Source organism: Anopheles funestus, chromosome 2RL, assembly GCF_943734845.2.
Source record: "Anopheles funestus chromosome 2RL, idAnoFuneDA-416_04, whole genome shotgun sequence".
Taxonomy (NCBI): domain Eukaryota; kingdom Metazoa; phylum Arthropoda; class Insecta; order Diptera; family Culicidae; genus Anopheles; species Anopheles funestus.
The window spans coordinates 29,669,886-29,693,656 of NC_064598.1; the positions used below are offsets into that span (position 1 = coordinate 29,669,886).

General features: G+C 41.5%; 1 protein-coding gene across 1 annotated transcript in view; it reads right to left on the reverse strand.

Moving 5' to 3' along the window:
- The window catches only part of LOC125765793 (autophagy-related protein 16-1), a 229,858-nt gene that overhangs the window by 109,430 nt on the left and 96,657 nt on the right, over nt 1-23,771 (reverse strand). The window lies entirely within an intron of this gene.

The window sequence follows — 23,771 nt, forward strand, 5'->3', positions numbered from 1 at the left end:
TGGGAAGCCGAAAACTGTCACACTAGCCGCATGGTGGTAAGTGATTTTTCGGCCATTTCACATCTGCGATGATTATTTTTCTCTAAGCTTTCATGGAGGGTGGCGGAACTGTGGTTGTGTTTATCTTCTCCGTTCTCGCATCACTTACAGCAAACAAACACGACGACAGTATAGGTTTTCACTAGGGGGAAAAACGGGAAATATTAGGCGCGCGTTTAAAATGCATCTACGAATAGAAAAGAAACCAACGTTAAGCTGATGATGTTACTCTCACAGTTTTTAGCACCTGAGGTAGCGAGAAAATTACTAACGACAAATGCAATAAGATCAAATGATATAAAACTGTTTATGTAAAATACGGAGCAACTGATTACAAATGGCTTTTTCTGTTGTAACACGGTTTTTTTTTTGGAAACGAAAATTAAGATTTCTCTTTTTCATGTTTTGCTAAGTTCTGATTGACATAATTTGAAACAATTTTTTTTTTATTTTTAAAACAAAAGTAACAATTTCGGATTATAACTCGTCTAAAAAACGTTGGTTTTATTTTCACTGTTATTCTCGGGAAATTCTTGTTGAATATTGGTCGATTTTTTACTCAACGTTTTAACCTACCTTAATGAAAAATCTAATAACGGAACAATTTGTCCCACTCGATCAATGATTGCGTCGCAAAAAACTTGTTGGAGTCAACATAGATTACGTCATAAATTGCACTATCATGATTTGAGTGTTCTATTTCCTCAAACACGATGGGTGCATTCTTTCCCTAAGAGTAATTTTTAAACAGCAAACATCTTAAACCCCAAAGGTATGCTATCTAATGCTATAAATTCCCCACCATCACGGCGGGGTTCATAATGTTGCAAGTCTCATCGAGAATTAGTTACGCCCAAATGTAACGGTCGGATGAAAGTCCGACCGAGAAGAAGGTTATTAGTTGATAGAGTTGTACCATGGCACGTCAACGTCATTCGTGGGTAGATAGAATGTGTATATATGCCTTTGCCAGTGGCTTCACCGTGGTTGATGTGCTGCTGCTACCTTTGGATACCAGTTTCCATTAGGACACCTTTTAATTAATCTTTTGAGATTTCGAGCAAAGTCGTTTTTGCAAAGCCCTCATTCGAGATGCTACTACCTATATATGCTGTGGTGCACGTTGCCCCGGCGTTGCCCGTTAGCGTCATCATACACCGGAGCGACTTTAATTTGCCGTAACTCTGTTGTGGCCGGGGCGAAAGGAATCGGTCAGCTTAGCGTTCTTAAATGGCAACCATTTGTTCCTCTAATGATCGTGTTTTTTTTTGCTATGCGCGAAACGTATCGCAACACCCGTTTTGAACGGGAGCCTCCGAAAAGTACATTGTGACGGACAGTGAGCAGGGAACGGCAAACGTTTGCTAAAATACAAGAATAAAGGGGGCAATTAAAAACAATCATTTGTCGGAGACAAAGACTTGTAGCTCATGTAGCCGTACTGCGTGATCTGAAAACAGTTCACTCATATGGTCAGCACATAACTGTTTAATATAAACTGGAGCAGGGAGCATATTTAGTACCATATCATATGATTAGCTAATAAAATCATCAGTCTCTACATAATTTAGGCGGCAATGATACAATTAGTTCTAACGCTGTATTAGTCCCGTTGCAGCATTCCATACAGCCATTGAGCGTTTTTTTTCTTTTCACGCCAAAACGTACCATGTGATAAATTTTGTTGTTTTTTTTTATTAATAAGCTGCCAATAATAAACAATGAAATAATATGCACTTGAAACGATTATTAAGTTAATTGTTAAATTTTTTAAGCAAAATACTGAGAGCAAAATAATGAAAACTGCTGTTACACGAAAGCGTAGATCAAATGTCTTTTTTTGAAACAATATACTTCGAAATTTAGAGACGGCCCGTTGGACAGGACTGGGTATCAAATCCCATCTGGACCGTCCCCCCGTAGCAAGAACTGACTATCCTGAACGGCCTGATCTTAAGAGGCAAAAAAAAAAACAAAATACAAAAATAAAATAGGAAACGATACAAAAAGCTGATTACAAATAGTGTAATCAAAAATACAGTAAGACTGTCATAAAACTCACATTGTATTAGATCCATATAACACCGAGAGAAGGTTTTTCAAGGCCCTACAAGCTCAATTCTAACACAAGGAACAACTCTCGGACCAAAACTTTATGTTATGATAATAAACCGTGAGCAAATGTCATTTGATCCCGGAGATAGCTGGAGGCGTGAGCTGTCGGGTGAAAAGAAAACGTTTATAATCATGTTCTTCAAAAAAAGAAGGCTGAAACAAAACAAAAATGGTTGATTGGCCATTAAATGATTTCTGAAAGGGTATTATTCAAACGGGGAAACATTTCAAGTAACGATGCAAGATGTCACTTTCAATGTGATCATTAAACCAAATTAAATCAAAACCAAATGCACCTTATGCACCCTTTCAGCGTGAACTGCCGGGTAGGGGAGGGTACATACATTCCGTTTTTTGCGAAAACAAAATGTCGAAAAACATGAAGAAAGAACCAACTAATAGCAAACAACCAGCCGCCCTGTTATTGCATCGTCGTGCACAAGGGTTCGAACGGTGGTTTATTTGTGTGAATCACGCGATTATTAAAAGTGCAAACAGCATTGTCAACCGCGTTCGTCCATCATTTGGCAATGCTTTTGCCCAAGCAGCTTGGTTTTTTGATGGGCTTTCACCAGTGTCAGCAAACGATTGATAGTGTTCCATAATGTGTATGTTCCCAGCTTTTATAAATATACTTGAAAACTTTAATTCATAACACTGATGTTACAAGTCGGCTATGTTTTCATCGTGTGAGGATTCGATTTGCTAAAACTTTCTCCCATGCCCTCGTACGCCCAATAAAATGCCACACTTCGGTAGTGTCGTTTTCCTCGTTTGCAATGGTAGAAAACAAAAACACAGGACATAAAAGACATAGTACAGAACGTATAATTTCTTTTGAGCAAACAACAGCTTACTACCGTATGCTAACGACAGCTTCCTAGTCGGGTCAAGGGGGTACAAATGTCTAGCAAACACCGACTCACCATAAATTGAGATGCAGAACGAAATTGGATCACCGAAATGGAAAAACAACGCTGAAAAACGAAAACCAACCGACACAGGAAGTGGACGCTACACGAAAGCATAGAGGTGTGGTGTGCTGCTATGAACACGATCGTGGACGGGTATATTGTGTGGTGCATACCGCACAACAATGTGACATTAAAAATGCATACTAAAAAGAAAGTATCTTTACGAGTGCTAAAATAAGTGCGCCATATCATCCTTCGTTCTCACTTTGCGGGAACTTACAGTGCGGAAAAAAGCACGGTACACAAGAAGGAGGAAGACGCTTTTTCGACAAAATGCTAGCAAATCAGCTCAGGTTTAGTAGCTTCTGCAGTTCCGGCACCAGCATTTGCCGTGAACCGGTAGCGCAATGATCCCAATGGAGAAAACGGCAACGAAAACAATGACCTGACGCGAAAGTGAACGAAATCACAACAATAAACGTTAAAAAAATTGCCCAAACAAAAATTACGACAAATAACAAGACGTGCCTTAGGGACAGCACGTTTGCACCACATAAATGGTGCTTTATGTCTTTCGTTGCAATATTTAAACACCTTTGCAGAAAGACGAACTTCGCCGCACTTTCACTTGAAACCTGAACGTATCGATGGTACTATTTCTTACTGTGAAACTCATAGCATAATTATTTTATATTTAAATAGTACATTATTTTATTAAAATAAAATATGCGAAAAAAATTTTCTTTCCTGATAACGAAAGCGTAAATCGCTAGGAATGCTACAGATATTTCTTGCTAGACAGGTCCGATGACTTCAACATCGCTTGAGGAGATTTACGGGAACTTCACCAGGATGTGGCTTGACTCGTTAGCATCTGGCACGCAAAGCTCTTTTAACTAATCCGCACCAGAACTTCCTGTCATCTCTCAACGCATTAACGTAGCAAATGTCGGTAGAAAACCATGTACGCAGTGAACTCGTTGATTTCTGCTCCACCCAACAAAAGCGTCCCGCGTCAAACCCTAGTACCTCGAGAGCAAACCCTGACGTAACGTGTAACTATCCCTTCGATTTTACACTACCCATTTTCCACTACCGAGAACGATTGTTGGCAGAAAATTAGCATATTTTTAATCACCATTAACATTGCCACTGTTCCATCTCCTCCTCGCCGCAAGTAAAAACCCGAGAAGAAAAATTACACTACCGGTACTGAACTTTTGTGACGGAAGGATTGGACACGAGTTGAAGTGTACGGGGTTTTTTTTTCGCTGCTCTCCCTCGATTCTAATGCCCATTGCCAGCTAGCTGCACTTGTTCACGCGATAATCAGTCACTTTGAAGACACGTACGATGGTCTTGGGGAGGTCCATTCTAGGATGGGCTGAACGGATAAGAGTGCCGCAAGCTTCGTTCAGATAAATATATTCGTTCAGATAAATTGCCTCTTTCTTACGTACACACGTTACACAAATAGCTCTTTACTGGTTACAAAATCCGAGCATTTCTATTTTAAATCATATGCAATCCAATTGCATGCGTTCGCTAGAAGTTGTTGCGCTTTTTTTAAATAAAACAATTTTTAATTGTTTATTTTCTCTTCTTTCATAATAATTTCCTGTCCGAATGCATACAATTCCATTATAGTTCACCTTGTATTTTTACATTAATATTTGTTTTAGAGCGTGTTTGTCGTATTGCGTATCTATTTCGTCCACACGACAGGACCGGTCCATAGGACAGGACCGAGGATCAAATCCAATCCGGACCGTCTCCCCTTAGCAAGAACTGACACGACGGCTACGTGATAAAAATAAGTCTAGTAGGCCAGAAATGGCCGACGTGACCTTAGAGGTCGTTTTGGCCAACAAGAGAGAAAGAGAGATAGAGAGAAAGAGAGAGAGATACTTTGGACGTTATTACTTAATATCTGAATATGGTCAAAAAATGGCATTTTGATTTGGAGATGTCCTACTATTTCACAACAATGTTTCCTTTGTTTTCTCCTTGTATTGCAATCTTTAATTGTATGTTCAATAGTTTCTACTCTTTTACATATTTCACAGTTAGGATGCTGTGCTAGTTTATATTCATATTTGTTTTCCTGAGTATAAATCTTTTCATTTACTAACTTATACAACATGTTTGTCTGATTTGAACTTAACTTTTCTTCTGTTATGTTCCTCCAAAAGTTATTCCATTGAATGGATGGATGTTTTTCCATTATTTTTGGTTTGACTAACGATTTTATTATTGCTTTATTTATTGCTTTGTTTATTTTTTCTCCTCAAATTTTCTATTAATTTCTTTGGAAGATATTAGTTCTTATAGTTTCCAAGCAGGAATTGGTTGATGGAATGTCCGATATATTTTGATGATTTTCAATATTTATGGTAAAATTTCTGGTGCGTGGAAAGTTTGCGATTTTATTTCAATGCCTGTAAGTACAGATTTAATTTTATATTCAGGGATGTAGAGATTAAAATTTCTGTTTTGTTAGGGTTGGGCTAACTGATTTAGTGCAATTACGCCTAGATATCCCGTAGATCTATGTTGCACGAATGAAATAACGAATATTGGATTTTTATATACTTTTCATTTGTATAGAAGTTAAACGTTTTCCACGATTTGTGGTAAAAATTTTCCAAATATAAATGAACATAAGACAAAAAAATATATATATGAAGTAATTATTGACTTGGCTACGTTTCCACAGTAAAGACCCACGTGTATGAGACTAGGTGCTAGCCAATTAAATGGTTCAAACGAACAGAACATTTACCAGCACTAATCCTATTAAACAAGAGTAATGCAAATCTTACCCGCAGAAGCGACATCGTTGTGCTTTTCTCCATTGGCAGTATTGGCAGTGCGTTCTGCAGAAATCGTTTCAACTTTGCCAACTCGTTCCGGAACCCTTAGGAATAGCGGCAGCAAACAATACGTCAGCACCATCAACGGCACTTCCATTCAATTTAACCAGACCCGCGGCAAGTATAATCGCATCCACCCTCACACCAGGTGCGCGATGTGCTCCGTACAGATGACTTGCGTTTGACGATTCTGAACTAGGTTTACATGGCAAGATCATCTACGGAACCGATACTTCAGCCCGCGGACACCGTTCTTCCCTACAGTTCCGCCAGCCAGAGAACAGAATGAATCAAATTTAACGCCACCCTATTCGACACGCGGTCTGTAGAGGAGCATTTGAACGTAAAGTTTTCATTATATTGTTTTATTTTTTTATTACACCACTCAACCACTCTTTTTGAGGCACTTTCCTCCACAAACCCACTTGTGGCTCAAAACTCGTATCGAATGTCGTAGCGTTTTTCTCGCATTCGGCTCCAATTGACGAACGATTTAAAACAGTGCTGAGTAGTGAGATTGGACCTTTTGGATTGTTTTCTTCTGTTTTTACCCACCCTAGGAGTGGTGCCCTAGTGGGAGGAGAAAAAAAATACAGAGAATACGGTAACGCTTTTCCTCGGTAAGTGATATGTTTTCCGTCCGTTCTAGCTAATACACAATAACGGGTAAAAATCCGGTATTGGTGCGTTTTCTGGTTTTCGAGGTTTGAAAGTTTTCCTGCTGGTTTGTTAGTGTGCAGCGATGCATGAGCTACGGAAGCATTGCGGTGTTCTAATCCGAATAAATTGGGAACTGGTTGAATGTCCACCCAGAGGAGAAGGCCGAGATTCCAACAATATTGCAATAGTATCGAACCGAAATATCTGTGTATTTGGTTGGCCACTCTTTGCATTTTTTTTATTTCTAGAAAAGATTTCCTGCTACAAATATTTTAAAATTTGTACAAATTTTGATACATTAAAACATGTCATGGATTAAATTTATAATTCTTTTTTTTTAAGAATTGAATTGAGAATTTTTTGAATTTTTATTTAAATAAATTAAAACGAACTAAGCGTAAATAAATTAAAAATCTAAAACTCTTACATAAAATATTTCCAATATTGAGCAAATGGACAAATTAGCAGATGCTTCAATTTATGTGCAAATTGAGATACCAATTCAAAACGACACTTTCCCTTCGGTTCATACAGGCTACCCTGTCCGTGTAGACTCATCCATCCGTTTATGCAGTGGTACAGTCTCGCACGTGTAATCGAAAAAAAACAGAGCTACCCGATTTCCATGCTGTCCCTTGGCGGTCACGGCGTTGTACCTAGCAGCACAGTGATCTTAAATCACGATTGTGCGCTCAACGACAAACGGGCGCGCGAAGATGCGGAAGCTGTCGTCGCCCGTTCTTTGTTAGCGCAAATCTTTAAGCTTAATTTATTGTTATGGTTTTGACACATGGTACCCAAAGCCGTTGCCACCGGTTCCCACTTTTGTGCAGTTGCGTACGGCAAACGAGGAGACTCCAAGAGACTCAATCGTCCGTGTCACCGGGGTGGTTGGTTTTAATAAAAGGTTTACCGCTAATGGTGGTCTTCTGACATGTTGCAAGAGCGACAGCCCACCGAGCGAGACTGTAATGTACGCGGAAGTACGGTGATCATTAGCGCATCGTATCAAAATTAGCCGCTGTCGTATGGTCAAATGAAGTGATTATTCTATGTAAGTTACATCGTGAAGGCGCATCATTTCTTTAACCTTCATTTACCCGTGTATGTTTTGCTCTTTTAAAGCTTAATAAAATTTTAATAAAACAGAGCTATCGTCTTGAAACTTTAAGAATGCCTGATAAAACATGTTTTCTATTATGTAAGCAAAAACCAGATTTTAGGCATTTTTTAAAATATTCTTTAATTTCAATATTCGATTTATACCCCTTACTGCTATAACCACTTACCCGGCTAGGTAATACGTTTTCTCCAGAAGTGCTTTAATAAAATCAAAATAAGTTGTTTAAGGCAACTTTATTGAAAATTTCACGTCAATACAACAGCTAGAAACGAATATATTTATACGTTTCAATGCCGAAAAGGTCAAAGAGCCGTACCCAGGTTGTTATAGAAGTGAAGATGTAAAAATGTTTGATAGAATAAAAGTATGATTCGAAATTTAAAAGAAAAACAGATAAATGTAAGAACAGACAAGTAAGACACTACTTTCAAATTAAATTTAAATCAAATTAAATAAGTTCAAAAAAATGAAATCAATACAAATAAAATAAAGCCAAATTAAATAAAAACGTATTTGAAACGTTAAGATACACAAAATTAAATAAAAATTGCATATGACCCAGCTATGTGGTTATAGAAGTAAGGGTCATTGGTCATTTTGGCCATTGAAGCAAAGGTAAAGCAATAAATATTTGTTATCATTTTCATATGAATAGTACGTGAAATTTTAATATGTTTATTCTTCATTTCGGTTGAAAAGTATATTTACCGATTCATTTATCTATGCATATGTCAGCATTTCTCTATGATATGACGAAGAGCTTGGTGTTGGTATGATCTGGATCAATCATCTCATATAAATTTCACAGATTAATAAGTAGCTAGCAAGGATTTTAATATAAAATAATATCTAAGGATTTATTCAATAGACTGTTAAAAAGCTTGATTCTTCATTAAAAACTATTTGCAATTAAACTTAGAACCATACATAATAGGAATGATAATAGGATACGAAAGATAGAATATAAAAAAACAATGTTAAATATAAATAATATTATTTACTCCCTCCAACACTGTTTGTGTGCTGTTGCAGAGTTAATTGTTTATGCCATTAAACACATAATTATCGCATCGCACTTTCGTTAGCAAACGGTGAAGTTTTACTTTTTGTTTTCGCACTGTTACCTTAACGTCACATGAAAGATTGTGATCACTTCATCACTCCAGCGATGCTCTTACACTCGACTGCATCAAGTGAACCGCGCACCTTTCGCCTGACTGACATTCTCATGCAGATGCATAACCTGTCAAACTATTATCTGACAGAGTGACTGAGTGTGTTGCAACTTGTATTATTATCCAGCTTGTGGTCACATGCTACTCGGTCGGAATGTTTCACCCCTAGCCTTAGCACTGAGCGTGTTTAAGAACGGAAACAAACATACTCACACAAAAAACACGTTAATAATTATTTTCTATGCAAAACGTTGCACACCGAATGCAGGTTCATTGTCGTGTTCCGTGGATATTCTATATCAGATAATTGAAATGAAAACCATTGCAAAGTTTCACATCGCACATTATGCAATGAACGTAGTGGCAAATCTCTTGCCCCTACCCCGGGGGGGGTCCCACCATTCTTCCCTTTACCGCATCCTCAGTCACGAACAGCTTTGACACTGCCAGCAATGTGTGATCATCTTCGCCAGAAGTCCGATCCCATGACCTGCACACGATCTCAGGCAAAAGCGTTAATTCTGTTCGCTTTTTGTACGCGAGTACATAAATAAAAATGTTAATGAACCTATTTCGGTTTGCTTTAATTTCCCTCTAAAGCGTCAAATTGCTGACAAACGGCTGTAGTGAGTCACCGGTGGCGAATGTGGCATGACAGCACAGATGCAAACGGTCAGTGGCCGCCGGTCACCAACGCTGGGTTTGGTGAGAAAATGCATTCTCTTTCCTGCTACACCCATCGTTGAGTTGCATACCAAAGGGCAACACAATTTCGTAGCTGAAGGCCAGAAAAGGAAGAGCGTCTTTGCATCGGCCTTTGTGTACAAGGCACACAAAATATGAAATAATGCACTTGATGATATTTACATCGCACGTCGCGTGCGCTGCACTCGAATGTGTTTATCTGCCAGCACTGTCTGAAAAAGGGTGGGGGGAGACAGAATCAGAAAATAACAAATGTCTGCGCTGCACTGCCACTGCCACTCGAAGCAAATCTTAGCCTCATGGAAGAAGAACTGGTGCGAAAATGAAATTACACTTTCTTCCACCGAACGATGTGGGTACGCGAGAACAAGAACGACAGAAACTTTAACCTGCCACACGAATTCGCGTGTTGCCGGGGGATAACCATCAACACCATCGCCATCAGCTATCATCCTGGAGCTCTTCAACGGCTACCCGAAGCTGTCAAGCGATCGCCACCTTTTGAGCATTAACGTTTACCCTTTTTTGTGCCTAGCAAAACATGCTTCGTGCTGTGTAGATTTGAAGTTGGTCAAGTAAAGTGGACCTTGCCTGGGACTAACCAAGGGCAGGCACGGTTAGTCAAGGTCATTGACGATGAAGATGATGATGATATTAAAAGCATGAGAAATGCGGCAGCTTAAAGGTGTTTGACCACACCGTTCTGGTGATTTCCAAGGGTCAGCTTGATGCCGATAACGATTGCTTATTTTCTGCCTTGCCCTTTCGTAAAATCTGCTCTTTCCTGTGGATTCCGGTGGACACCACGGGTAACTGTGTGTGTGTGTGTAAATTCGTTACACTTGCAACAATATAACGGGATATTCGGGCTACATAAGGGTTTCAGAACTAATTTGAAGAAAGAAAAAGAAAAGCGATGAAAACCCCGTCGAGATTTAATGAAATTCATGCTAAAGATTAGGAATCGTAACACAACAGGAAGGAAAAAATCAACACCGCCAAGCGGGGGATCAATGATCGGTTTATGACACCGAAACAAAACCATTCCGGTGTGCTTCTGAACGAGCACCGGCAAACTTTAGGCGCACGTGTATTGACGCTCGAAACTCAAAGCGAACGTGCGGGTGAGCACTTGGATCCACGATGGCGCGCGAGCCCTTTCCGGTCGATTAATTTTTATGGACGCATATTTGTTCTCCGCACATTTTCCGTTCGAAGCACGGTGCACAATGCGCGAAAGAGGAACAACCTACAGGCGAGCAAAGCGGACAGCCTTTCGACCATATGATGTTCGAAATAAACGGCTAAAGAATCGAGATCAGAACCCCAGCCCAACCTGGAATCGCAAGTCATAGCTAAAGGTTAGAGTGGCACGTGCTTTCGACACAGACGGACGGGAACGGATAGCATAATGTGGATGCGTCGATGATACTCTTGTCAACGACCTTCAAAACAAACATGGGAAACGTCAGAACACGCCGTTGTCTCATTTCTGCTCCTATCGATGGAGTGATTGTGTGTTGTCGTTTGAAACCAACAGAGGAAGCGATTAGAAAATGGTAGCAAAGGAAAACCAAAAAAAAAAACCCACACCGTATACAAACATTGTGGTGGCAAAACAGTCTCCAATGGACAATACAGACATGTATGCTTTCGTAGCGTGGTCAATGACGGAAACGAGGCGTGCGAGCCAAATAAGGCAAATTGAAATTAATTGGTATTGACTATTCCGTATGTCTATCCGCAGGGACGCAAAAGAATTTTGCGTTGCACGCGAAACGAGAAAGCGACCGGAAAATGCTACCGAATGATCGGATGATAATTAATCTATGTCGAACTGTACGAAGTTTGGCGTTTGGTGGAAGTTTTATGCTCCTTTACGCATATAAACTACTTTTGGTTAGTGCCTTGTGATAAAAAATAAATGGTTTGAAATAAAAAAAAATAAACAAATAAGTTAAAAATGTGTAAACAATAGGAAAATACATAACACGTTAAAAAATATTCATTTCCAATAAAGGGTTCCTCGCACATTCACTAGTTGAAGTCTCTTGTTTTGCTGCTATTGATTCAATGCAAAATTTTTGTGCATTTCGTCTCTATTCAACATTTTCAAGTGTTTTTATGTTTTGTAGCATCTTTTCACGTTTTAAAAATTTCAACAATGTGAAAAAACATGAATCGATACAGATAAAAAATAATTTAAAAACTCATAAAAAAATTGCACACGCTAAAAATATTTAGTTCCAACACAGGGTTCCTCGTTCATTCACTAGTTGAAGTCTCTTGTTTTGCTTCTATTGATTCAACGTAAATTTTTGTTCATTTCATCTCTATATAACATTTTGTGTTTTTTTATATATTTTTATCATTTTACGTTTTAAACATTTCACACAATGTTTCAAATCATACAATTCAAATCGTTAATCAATAAAGACATAAAATATTTTCAATACTCTTAAAATAATTTCACCTGCATGGAACATTTGTACGATTCTACGATCAATTTCATCACGTACATTTCACCAAAGGAACGCATTCTAAAAACATCATCGAGCGAACGAACGCTCTAAGAAGAGAACACGAACGATGTGTGCAGAAATTGCCGTTGAACTAACGTTATGCAATAGCGTGACCGTCCTCGCGCGAGCAATCTCGGAACGGATAAGTCAAAAAGCGAACCCGTTAAAAAGGAGGCCCGGCGACTGGCGACCATTCACTGGGGCCAAAGTCATGGCCACGGCGAATGCAGTAAGAATTCCCCTGAAAGTACAATGTGCTTTTTTTCTCCTTCGCACCCCCCCGGGCAATAGCGAGAACTTGAGCCGTTGTCGTCGGTCGTTTGCCTGTAGCACTTACTCTGGGGTGAAGAAAACCTTCTTGCGGATGTATGGCAACAAAAAAATATCGACAAGGACGGTTGTTGGTACCGACATGCAAGAGAGAAAAAAGCTTTTACGGAAGATAGTTGGAGAATAAGTTTACGGTTCGGGAGTCTCCAACCCCTTTTAGTGAAATACTTTTTGCGCACTATCCCCACTATTCGTCAGGAACTCACCTATACCGATGCAAACAGTGCGAAAGCTTTTTGCGCGAGAGTGAGTGTCCATGGGTATCCGCACACTAGATGTGCCAAACATGATTTTTTGCGAGCAAGTTCAGTCACATGGCAGCATCCATACGGTCTGTATCGTGCAAATTCGTTTGTGCGATTTTCAACAGATTTGCACTACACTTCTGTTTTCGAAACATCTTGCTTACCTGTAAAAAAAAAGAAAATAAAAAAACACACCATAAATACCTTTAGATTAGAATGTATCTTCGAATTAAAATATTTGCAACATTCTGTTCTTCCTGTTCGGATTCTAACCCACGAAATTATATCCCTCCGGAGTAGAATCAACGATTTAAAGCCAATCCCTCCTGCTGTTAAATACTAGATACACAAGACATCGGTTGCCATAAACACATATCGACAATTGATTTACGACACGTTGAAACGGTACTATGAATACGAATGGTGGTTCTGAACTTTACCCCATCTTCAGCCCAAAACGTTGTGATACTCTGTTTCGACGCTTGGAACACATACCTCACACCTCGCAATAACAGACTAAACAGAGCCATAAACGTAGCTATAAAATATGTAAATTATCCATTTGATCTGCCCATCCGCTGCAGATGATGATGCCCGTAGTGTCTGTTTCTAGAGTCTGTGGAAATGTTACTAGCTACATCATTGCAACATGTGTCATTTCGTTTGTTTATAGTTGAGAAAGGTTAACATATAGACATTATAATTAGCTCCTTATATGTGGGAAGAAGAAATCGATCATCGATCCTTTTGATTTATTTTTATTAGTTATGTTCATAGCCGATTCGAACGTCATAGAATCGTTGTTTATTTTGGCACGAAAACTTAACTAACCGATGGACGATCTCAACACTTCTTATGGGTAACCTCACTGTCTAGAAACCGTTGCAAAAAAAAAACTGTTGTCAACCTTAACCTGAATCCAGTTTTGGCGGAACTGTCTGAAATTTCCCGCTTCCCATCGGGCAGCGATAATCTTTAATCGGAAGTGGTTCGATTTCGATTTTCCAATCTACATCCCATTTTTCGAAGTCTCTCCCGACCGGTAACCGTCGGTGGTTTGCTGTCATCGAGCATATTTTCGGTCAACAATAATCAATTAAACTGCTCCTTCCGGCAGTTTCAGATAGGCCGCACATATTCCCGCGCAGAGCGTGAGACAAACGATTCGTATTATAATTAACCCTAATTCAACTTCCTCCTTCCACCGGGAGCTCCAGCTATGCCCGCCGGAGGGCACTAGTGGCGCTAGTTTCTTGAATTTTGGTGGAGTAATCAAAACACACCCCAAGCTAAATGGTGCTGGCTCAATGGCAACAATTCCTTCCCCGGTTGGCGTGTGGAAATATGAACCACCAAAAAAAAAAAACTATAAACTGCTCCTGAAAAGCCGACAATGCATTTCACTTTCAACTATATCTATTCCATTCATCAGACGACGCACACACACACACAGCAGCAGCCCATAAGCATGCACATGATCGTGCACGGAGGTGGTGAGCCCATGACGGTAGCAGCAGTGGATTGGCGCTTCTTTACAGGAACTGTGAGAGTTTGATGAGTTTGATTCTCATCATTCACTGGGAAAATCATTTAGGCAATTCATCCGGCGCTTTGGCGGTGAAAACTCGCACTGACACACACCGTTGAAAAGTGAAAATTATATCAAGGTCAGAAGGAGAAGATTGAAAATTTCGTCGCTCCCTTCCGTGCAAAACCGTGTAGTGAACCAAAGGTAGGCGGGCAAAGTGCGGGAAGCGTACGGATTGAATTACACCCTGCCAAGTGGAAGCGGAAGCAAGAAACGCGAAGGGAAGTTAAATTGTTTTCGGGAAGTTTTCCACTTTTCAGCATTCAGTTCCACACACTACTGGCGCGTTTTAGTCACGAAAGCATTTCCAAAAAGTGAATGATGCGGCTATGGGTAGATGGTTTAGCTATGGTAGCGTTTCTTCTCTTCCCTCCCTCAAGAAACTACTACACGAATCTAAGATGATCATTCATGAAACTCATGAAAACGTTCACTTTCATTGCTACCGCCTCTTCCCTTTACGAATACTTGATAACGAAAAGCGATACGATGTACGGCACACCATCTCACGTTACCTTATCTGGTTCGTTCAAAACGCTGACACGGTGTGTACGCAGCATGTGAACGCGTTTCACCACTAAAAGCGCAACCGCTTCGATCCGATCTTGGAAAACCGTGGTAAAAGTGTGACAAATTACCGAAAACTAAAACAAAAGCTATCTACACACAAACGCTCGTAGTGCTGCTCATCTTCGAACGGTGAGTCCGCGGCAAAACTCCGCTAGCACCAGATATCTCCCATAGCTAAAGGGCATAAATGGTTTACCAAGATGCCAGATCGGCTATCTTAACCTGGTTCGTTCCTCATCGAACTCGGGGGCAACAAAAAGGCGATCGATAAACCACCAAAATGCACTGCGCATGTTGCGTATCTCGGAATGTGTCTTAAATAAATTCATCCGCTTCAGCTTTTTGGCTGGAAAAACTTTGAACCAATATTTCTCATATCCTGGTGCGATAAGCGGCCGGTGAAAGATGCGTGCCGAAAGTGCTGACTTCCGATTGACCTGTGCCATTATTGCCCCCGTTTTGACGGATGGAATGAAACCAGCACAGAAAAGTGCATAACCAACGTTTCGGTTCTTCTGCCCCCAGGGGGGCTCAAACCAAAAGAAAAAAAAGAGCGTGACGGAAGCTTCGAATTCACACGACTGGGAAGGATTTTTTCTTGAGCTTGATAGTTTTATTTCAAGCAAAAGTAAGCAGTATCACTGAATGGAATATTTATTGCCAGATCAGCATCATCGCACCCCGGCTTGAACCGTCCGGCCAGTAATACCGGATTTACGCATACGCAACTTGACGACCATAAAACTTGATCTTACAGCAAATGGGTCAACGCCGATAGAGTTGTAATTTCTTATGCTTTCACTTCACAAACCTTCGCAAAAATTGTTTCCTTCATCTCCTTGTTTTGGATGGGCATGGATTTGGCGGTGTTCACACATCGGCAAGGGGTCATCGTGTGAGATTGCGCAAACCTCTTCAACCTCCAAAGTTGGCCACGAAAAAAAAAATGCGAATACGCCAGCGTGTGTAAACACGTTATCTGACCATACCGGAAAACCACTGGCTGGGTGCGCTTCGATGCAATCGTTCGAACGGGGAATGGGACACATATTGATACGCTTTATAAGGTGCCCAGTTCCAGGCATACTTCCAATCCTTAAACATACGCACGACACCGATCGCTGCTCTGTGCGCATCCATGCATCTGCCAGCCGATCGTCTGCATGCGTGGAACAGAGTTGGGCTGGCTGGAGATTTGGTTAGGAAGCGAAAACCAGTCCTAGACGAGGTGGAAATTTCTTTCCTTTTTTCCCCTTCTTAAACGGCAATTAAAGTCTAATCACTGCTTATAACTGATACCGAGTGCGACACGTACGCACGTAGATGAGCGTTTACGGGCGGCTTGTGAATGAAACGGGGGCTTCATTTCCTGACCGTCCTGGGGTATCGTAAATAACGTGCCACGAGTACCACCTACGTGCCAATGAGCTAGTAATTATTTCTCATTGCACTGATAACACGTCGTAAAACTGGCACGCATCTGTCGATGTAATTAAAGGTGGAAAATTTTGCCTATAGAATGTGCTACACGACTGAAGCGTGTGTCATCTAGGCCTTTTTTATCTTGCACTTTTTAGCATACATTTCATTCTGGGCGTATGATGCATTTTAAGTTGAACTTTATTTTTAAAATTAAAAACAAAAAAATTATACTTCACACGTTACCTTATGTTTATGCCTAATTTAGCAACGACCAACATCGAACGCAAGACTGCATGCTTTGCGAATGCTTTGTGTTTCTCTTCTTTCTCTTCCAGGTTACACTAGCAACGTTAGGATATCAAACAAACAAGCACACGTTTCCGGTTTCAAAGAGAAAAGAAGAAATTAAAAGCAAATTAGAGATAGTTAGGTCAAGATTTTGCGACACCAATTTATGTCGCAAGCATCATCACAGCCAATGTAAATGAAGAACGTCAACGAACAAAGGAGTGGCACCGTACCTTACGTTCGCATACGGCATTAGTTTTCACCGGGGGGACAAAAAAGAGCGCGAAGAACAAGCTTGTGCATTTAGTCTGCGAAAACAACCGAGCAAGCAGATCGTTTTTCTCTATTATTCCCTTAGCTTTAGCTGATGGAACATCATTAAAAACCAATGAACAAGACCATCACCGAAACAATGAATCTTCCTTCGAGTTGACCACCAGCTAGCATGCAATTGTCAAAATCCTCCCGCAGCGCACTTAAGCAGTGGAATAGGCAAGCCCCCGCTGCAAGTTCATGTGTTACTTTCTCCTTCGAAAAAAATTAGGAATTTCCCACTGACCGCGTACACGCGCAATGGTTCACAAAAAAAAACAAAAACCAAGCGCACGTTCATGGCGCATACGTGTAGAGGGCGCGGGTTCAGCGCCCGTCATCAGATCAGACTCCACACCGGCAAATCCGCCAACAATTGCACCGTGATTATAATGTTTCCTCTCCCGAAACCCAAGGATAGTGCGTTTGCAAAGGTTGATTTCTTAGTTATTTCGATTTCGGTGCCAATTTTCTTATGCTCCCTCATTTCGCAATGTATTTCCTGTGTTGCAGCAGCTCGAACAAATGTTGAATGGCCTCCCGCGGTGGAACACCACAACGCGGCCATTTATACTGTGCCAGCGTAAGCGACGTATGTTTTCAACGCGAATACACAAACAGAAACAATAGTGCTTTTTATGCTGCGTAATGAGCCCTAATAGACACACTGACCTGGTCACTTAATTTTCGCTTTTTTCGCCAATAGTAACAACCGAGGCAAATTGGCACAAATGTATAGCAAAACTTCGTCGACATGCCCTGGCCCTAATGCGAAACGCATAACTATGGGAAATTATGATTCGATGATGGGGTGGCGGTAGCAGGGCATGGAGGCCCCGGAAAGTATTTGGTACTATCAAAACATGCGCTGGCCGTAAAACGATTAGCAATTAGACTATCCAAACTATGTACGTGCGGTCATGGTCAGCGATGAAAGAGAAACGAGCGAGCGATTAACAAAAGCAAATAATGAACCACCCCCCCGAAACGATCATTGCAAACCGTAATTTCCGTAAGCATTTTAGTTCAATTATCTCAACTGTCACCCAAAGCATAATCTGCTTAAAACAACATGATATCACATACAGCACGACAACTATTGTGATGATTATGTGCTACGGGTACCCTTTAATGCATCTCCGGACAATTTGAAGTAAATCGGGCGAAATTTGCCCCAATGAAAATTAACCAAACATTCACAGCAACTCGAGCAGCTGCGATTAACACAACTCCGATGCTCGCCCAAATAATGCTTGAAAGTGCAATTTTGTTCCCATCGCAATGAAGGGAGGGTTTCAAACATGACATTTTCGTTTTCAAAAAAATTCGTTTTCAATGGAACCATTTTCCACCCATGAGAAAATAAAGCTTCCTATCCGCATAGGACACACCGTACATCGTTTGCCCGGAAAGTTCAACAGTCAAATGATATTGAAGAGAGTGAAATCATGCGAGTGAAAATATGGCCCAATGACTCCGCGCAAACGTGTAGGGAGGGCTTTGCTCCAAATGTTCGAGTCCATCATTTCTTAACCCCTGGTGGAGCGCCTGCTGGAAACTTTCGTGGTGTAAAATTATCAAACCAAGGGAAGTACAGAGTGGTAACGACAAAACCCCAAAAAGCTAACTTCACTTCAGGGCCCGCGATTTGGTCAAATTTACGCGACGATTAAACACACCAGGGTACAAAATGGCTGGCTGGCGTGCTAGGTTAACCGGCACACATTTTTCTACACCGTCAATATCGAAACCGGTGACACATGTCGCTGTACTCGCTAACATTAAGTGCTCGCTAAACTGACACACTTTAGCAGGTCGACTCACTTTTGCTACCCACGATCGCCGGTTGTTGCCATTCGTTTTAATGGCATTAATCAACATCACAACTGTGTGTTGTCGTGATGCGGTGCTTGCGACGTTTCGATGATCCACTGCACTATTGACCGCGCTGTGAACAGCCACAGCAGCCTCACTGGTAACCTGGTTTTTTTTTGGGAAATGTCCAGGAAGACCTGCTTTAGATGTCCGAAATCCTTGTCACTCTTATTGGTCATTAATTTGGTTGAACTAGATTCTGAACTGCTTGGCTTGGAGTTCGTTCCGGGCCGAGTTGTGGTATTAAAAATTTAGCACCAGAAGAATAAAAACCGAAAGTAATGCGTGAAGCGGTGATAAACTCACCCCATGAATTGTTCCGCGTGCGTAAAGGATAAAGGTGAACGATGTATACAGCCGGGGTACATATTTGCAAAACGATAAATCCATAAATTCAGCACACGGTCACATCGTTTCGGCACCGTACCCTAAAACAAACTAGTCCAGGAAGCGGGGTGTATCGAATTTAAATCGTTCCTTATAATTTGCTTCCTTCTCTATCTGCAAAAAACCGCGACTAAACAAGCTATGCGGCGATGAAAGTTTCGATTAGATAGCATCCGAATGGCATCCCTAAAGCGTGCTGACACTAAACACCTCCTCGAACGGAGAAGGATTAATTTTCACAGAAGGAGAAATTTACGCTACGGTGATCGGTCAACCGATCGGACGTTCTCGCCAAATGCCATGCCACGAGGGAGATTTGAGCCAGATTTGACCCAGTTATGATGAGCTGACTGTTCCGCTTGGCCAAAAAATGACATGAAATGTACGGCTATCTGCTAACATATAGTCGCGGTCGGGTCAGTCCTCACGATTAGGTGCAGAAGGTGCTGTCTTACTAACTGGCACGCTCTAAGGTACCTAAAATGGGTTCATTATAAACACTATAATGATACTCTGCCGCATTGATGCAGATCATATTTTGCACTCTCTGCCAGTGAGATTTAACAGTGCGCGACATCGAGTCGTTCGCGTCGATAAGCAAACAGTGCCGCCCTGATGCTGGTGTTTATATCTCATCATTAGCATCAGTGACCGGCTCAGGATGCGGTAATTCTACCGCACAACTATACACACAAAACAGAGTGTTCCCTTTGGGTTTTTAGCGCCCACTTTGCGGGCAAAAAAAAAAGAAAAGTATAGTAGTACGAGATAGGTGTTTCACGAGCCTTTTGCAGACGGTACGTTTCAAGAAACTGGAATGTATGGGAAGCGGGGATCAATGCTGGCGCATGATAAATAATGTTCGATGGAGCACCGAATTGTAATCGTATCTAGGAGCCGCTCCTTTGCACAAAAAAAAAACCCCGATAGGTGGCGGATTTGTGCTCCTTCCGGAAGTGATGCTGCCGCACATCGTCGTACAGCGAAAGGTGTACATTATTCATTTTATCTACTTCGTGCACCATACCGTTGGGCGCATTGCTGCCCATAGAAACGTCTGTACATTGCCGCAGTGGTAGCACACAACGGGCCCTACGATCACAGCTGTTAACTAAGCTTTGTTTCGCAAAGCAGAATCTTCCACTGACGGACAACACCCGGATTGGAAAACGGCACACAAAAGCTCAATCATAAGTGCATAAGGCGGCACACAAACCGACACCAAACCGTTGCTAAGGCTCGCCTGCCCGTGGTTACACATTGTGGAGAAGGTTTCCCTCCGTTCGGGAAGGATGGGGGTACAATCGGTTGCATACTGTTTGAAAATGCAATGAACGACGACGACGACAACAACGGCAGCATATGCTTACCGGTATGGGAAGAGTCCGATTGAACAGTCGTAACACTACTCATCCACCTGGTTCCCAAACGTAGCAGGACTAAGGAGAGTAACAGCACCCAATCATACGGGAAAATGGTGAGGAAGGAAGGGATGGAGGAACGGGACAAGATTGTCATTTTATTTATGATCGTTTTTCCGCGATCGTATGTTGGTGACGGGAGAAAAAACGGTACCTGCCCGATACACAGCCGAGGTCATCACTGGTGGTTGCCTCGGTCCGGCGGATAGTAGGATGCACCACCAAAAGGCAGCCAAAGAATGTCGGGAAAAGTGTCGCTGCTGTTCCGTTGTACCGCGCGTGTCGGTAATCGGACACAAGCCGGGTGGCAAATGGTTGAAACCTTCCCTCGGGAACAGCCGCATCTTCTCGAGCGACTTCTACCGGGGTTTGATCTTCCGGCTGCAGAATTCTTCCGCATTTGCCATCGTTTGCACAATGATGAGTATTAGTCAAATTATTGCGCCATTGGACGTTAAGTGACGGTACGGGACGATTATTTGTCCCATTGGGTTGGCCTAGAGCTTCGAATAGATGACCGGTGCGCAAGAAAGAATGCAAAACCGATTGTGCATATCGCGCGTCGAATGGATTATGATTAAGCCGAAACTGCAACTATTGCAGTAATTTCTTTTTCCTACTCAGTTCCGTTACTATGAGCTTAGAATGGATATTCAAATGGCTACTGTGGTAGTGCATATTTCTACAGAAGGCTTCAATTTTCTATTGATCAAGGGATTCAATTTTTTTTCCAGCCGCTGCCAGAAACCGTTGGCGGTTAAGTAATAAATTGAGGATGAATCTATCGGAAAATGATAACTCTAGTTCATCGAGTGGAGGCACAAGGATCGAAACGAAAAAGCATTAAAATTAAGACTTAGTGATACTGTGTGAAACAACATGAAAAGTAACAATAATTATGAAAGTTGAAGATACAAATACATGTTTAATAATAAAATTTCCCCCGACACTGTTTTATGTACTTTCATTTCCCTAAACTGCTACCGGTTAATGTTTACTTTGAAAATGAAAAAAATAAAATTAAAAACCTGCAACCGATTTTTATTGACCATCCGTCAACAACGGCATTATGGCTGTTCAGTGCATGCAAGACAGTGAAAGAAGTGGGTCACCCTTAATGAGCCCTTCGCCCTTGTTGGACGGCGCGGTTCGTGTGAGTATTTACTCGACGCCGAAACAAACACCATTTTTCATTGGCGAGGGTGGTTGTGTGGATTTCGGTATATGATAATAATATAGAAACGCCAAATGATGAACGACGCGCGGTGCGCGGCAGTGTGGTAGGAGAACCGGAAATTAAGTTCCACCATAAGCCGAATACCGCTTGAGCGGTTCAATAAAAGGGCGTAGTTTTTAACATTTCGAAACGTGTGTATATTTCCTAATGAAAGGAAAAGAATTGGAAAGATGCACTAGGGACGATCGTTTGCAGAGTGTAGAAATAAATTTTCTTACATCGTTGGGATAATTGATATTCAGGTTAGTAACTGTTGATCATTATATTAACCTTTAGAAGAAAGGGAGTTAATTTTGGATGCAAGCACGCACAATAAAATCCCTTTAATGCTAACGATTAGATATCAACACCTGCACCCTGCCGCTAGACGTTTCCTCACACAACTGCAATACGGACCAAGCACACATCGAAGCTCAACTAATTTGGCTTGTTGTAGTTTTTAACGGTTGATCTGTGACCAAGAAAATCATCATCGATTGCTGCCGCTGCCGGATTCCCATCGTTTTGATCAATTGGAAAACATTTCGATTGTACGGCGATGAAACCGAAGAAGGAAAGCCAGTTAGCAGTTTGACTGTAGTAATGTCACCCACCAACGGTTGCGCGCGTATCAAACCGTACATTGCGAAGCGTGCATCGGATTGGAGATCAACAGGAACCAAAGCAGCCAGCCTAGTTTTCATTTCGAACGATCAATTTCGATGAGAAACAAGCGACGAACCCGCAGTCCACTGCATTCGATGAATTGAATTTCCTACTTCGGCATCAACAAAACTCCCACCGGGAGCCTCTTACCCGCGGAAAATCTCGCTCTCCCCCTCTCTCTCTACCGCTGGAAAGACATTCGGCCCCGTGTTGGGCTTCCTATCGGCAGTCATCTAACTTAGTTCGGCGAGCTAGTTACCTCCCAACTCTTAACTGCCCCGGTAGTAACGCGACCGACGACATCGACGATCGATTGATTGATAGTAACAATCAACGCAGTTTTTCTCCCACCCGCCCACGGTTCCACAACCTAGGGAGTCCAGCAGAAGGAAAGCAGATCGAACGATCGATAGTTTCGAACGATCGGTTCTCCACGCTGTGGGAATATATTTTCGGAACCAACCGCACAACCCTCTGCACTTTTCCTGACCGGGCGGACGGGGGGAAACGCATTCGCGCGCACCTTTTTTTCAATGCATACCATGCACAACAAATCTTTATCGTGTTGCCGACGCGCGTCTTTCTCGTTATCGAATGTGCGCGCACTAGCTTTCCAATGCGCGAATGTTCACATCACAATCGGACAAGGATTGGTTTACAGGCGAGAGAAGCGAGCGGAAGAAGTAGCTTTGCAACGACGTTGGTTCTCTATTTTCAGGAATTGTTAGCCGATTAGTTTAATATGATTTGATGGAAATCGGATTAATGGACAGAGCACAGTTGAAGCCCGTAACCCAAAAGAGGAGAGAGAGAGAGAGACCCGGAATGTATCGGAGAAAGGAACTTTCGCACCAATTCAGGATTTTGCAATTGATATGCGTCGATGGCAGAAAAAGGGTTTTGTTTGCGGAAATAGTGAAAAAAAAATGCTCAATCTACGCGGGAGGAACAGTTGTAAGGGGGTTGAAACATTTCAAACGACGCATTAACGCTTTCACGCATCTTTCACCGAGAGTACGCAAGAAGCCGGTGAGGCGAATGGTTTGGAAAGAAAACAACATCAAAACGAGTTTACGAAAACAATGAAAGAACATAATGAAATTTCATCAAAACAATATAAAGAAATAAATTTATTCAAAATTTTAGAACCAACACATGTTTTGCACAAACATATGTAATTCGCTTTAACATGCCTTTAAATCCCCTGTTAGTTAAACACAAGACATACTATAACACAAGTTAATACTATAAGACATTAGAAATATTTATGAATGAAGGCCTTTAACCACGAGGTGTAATAGTTTATGGTTTAAAATACCATAAAT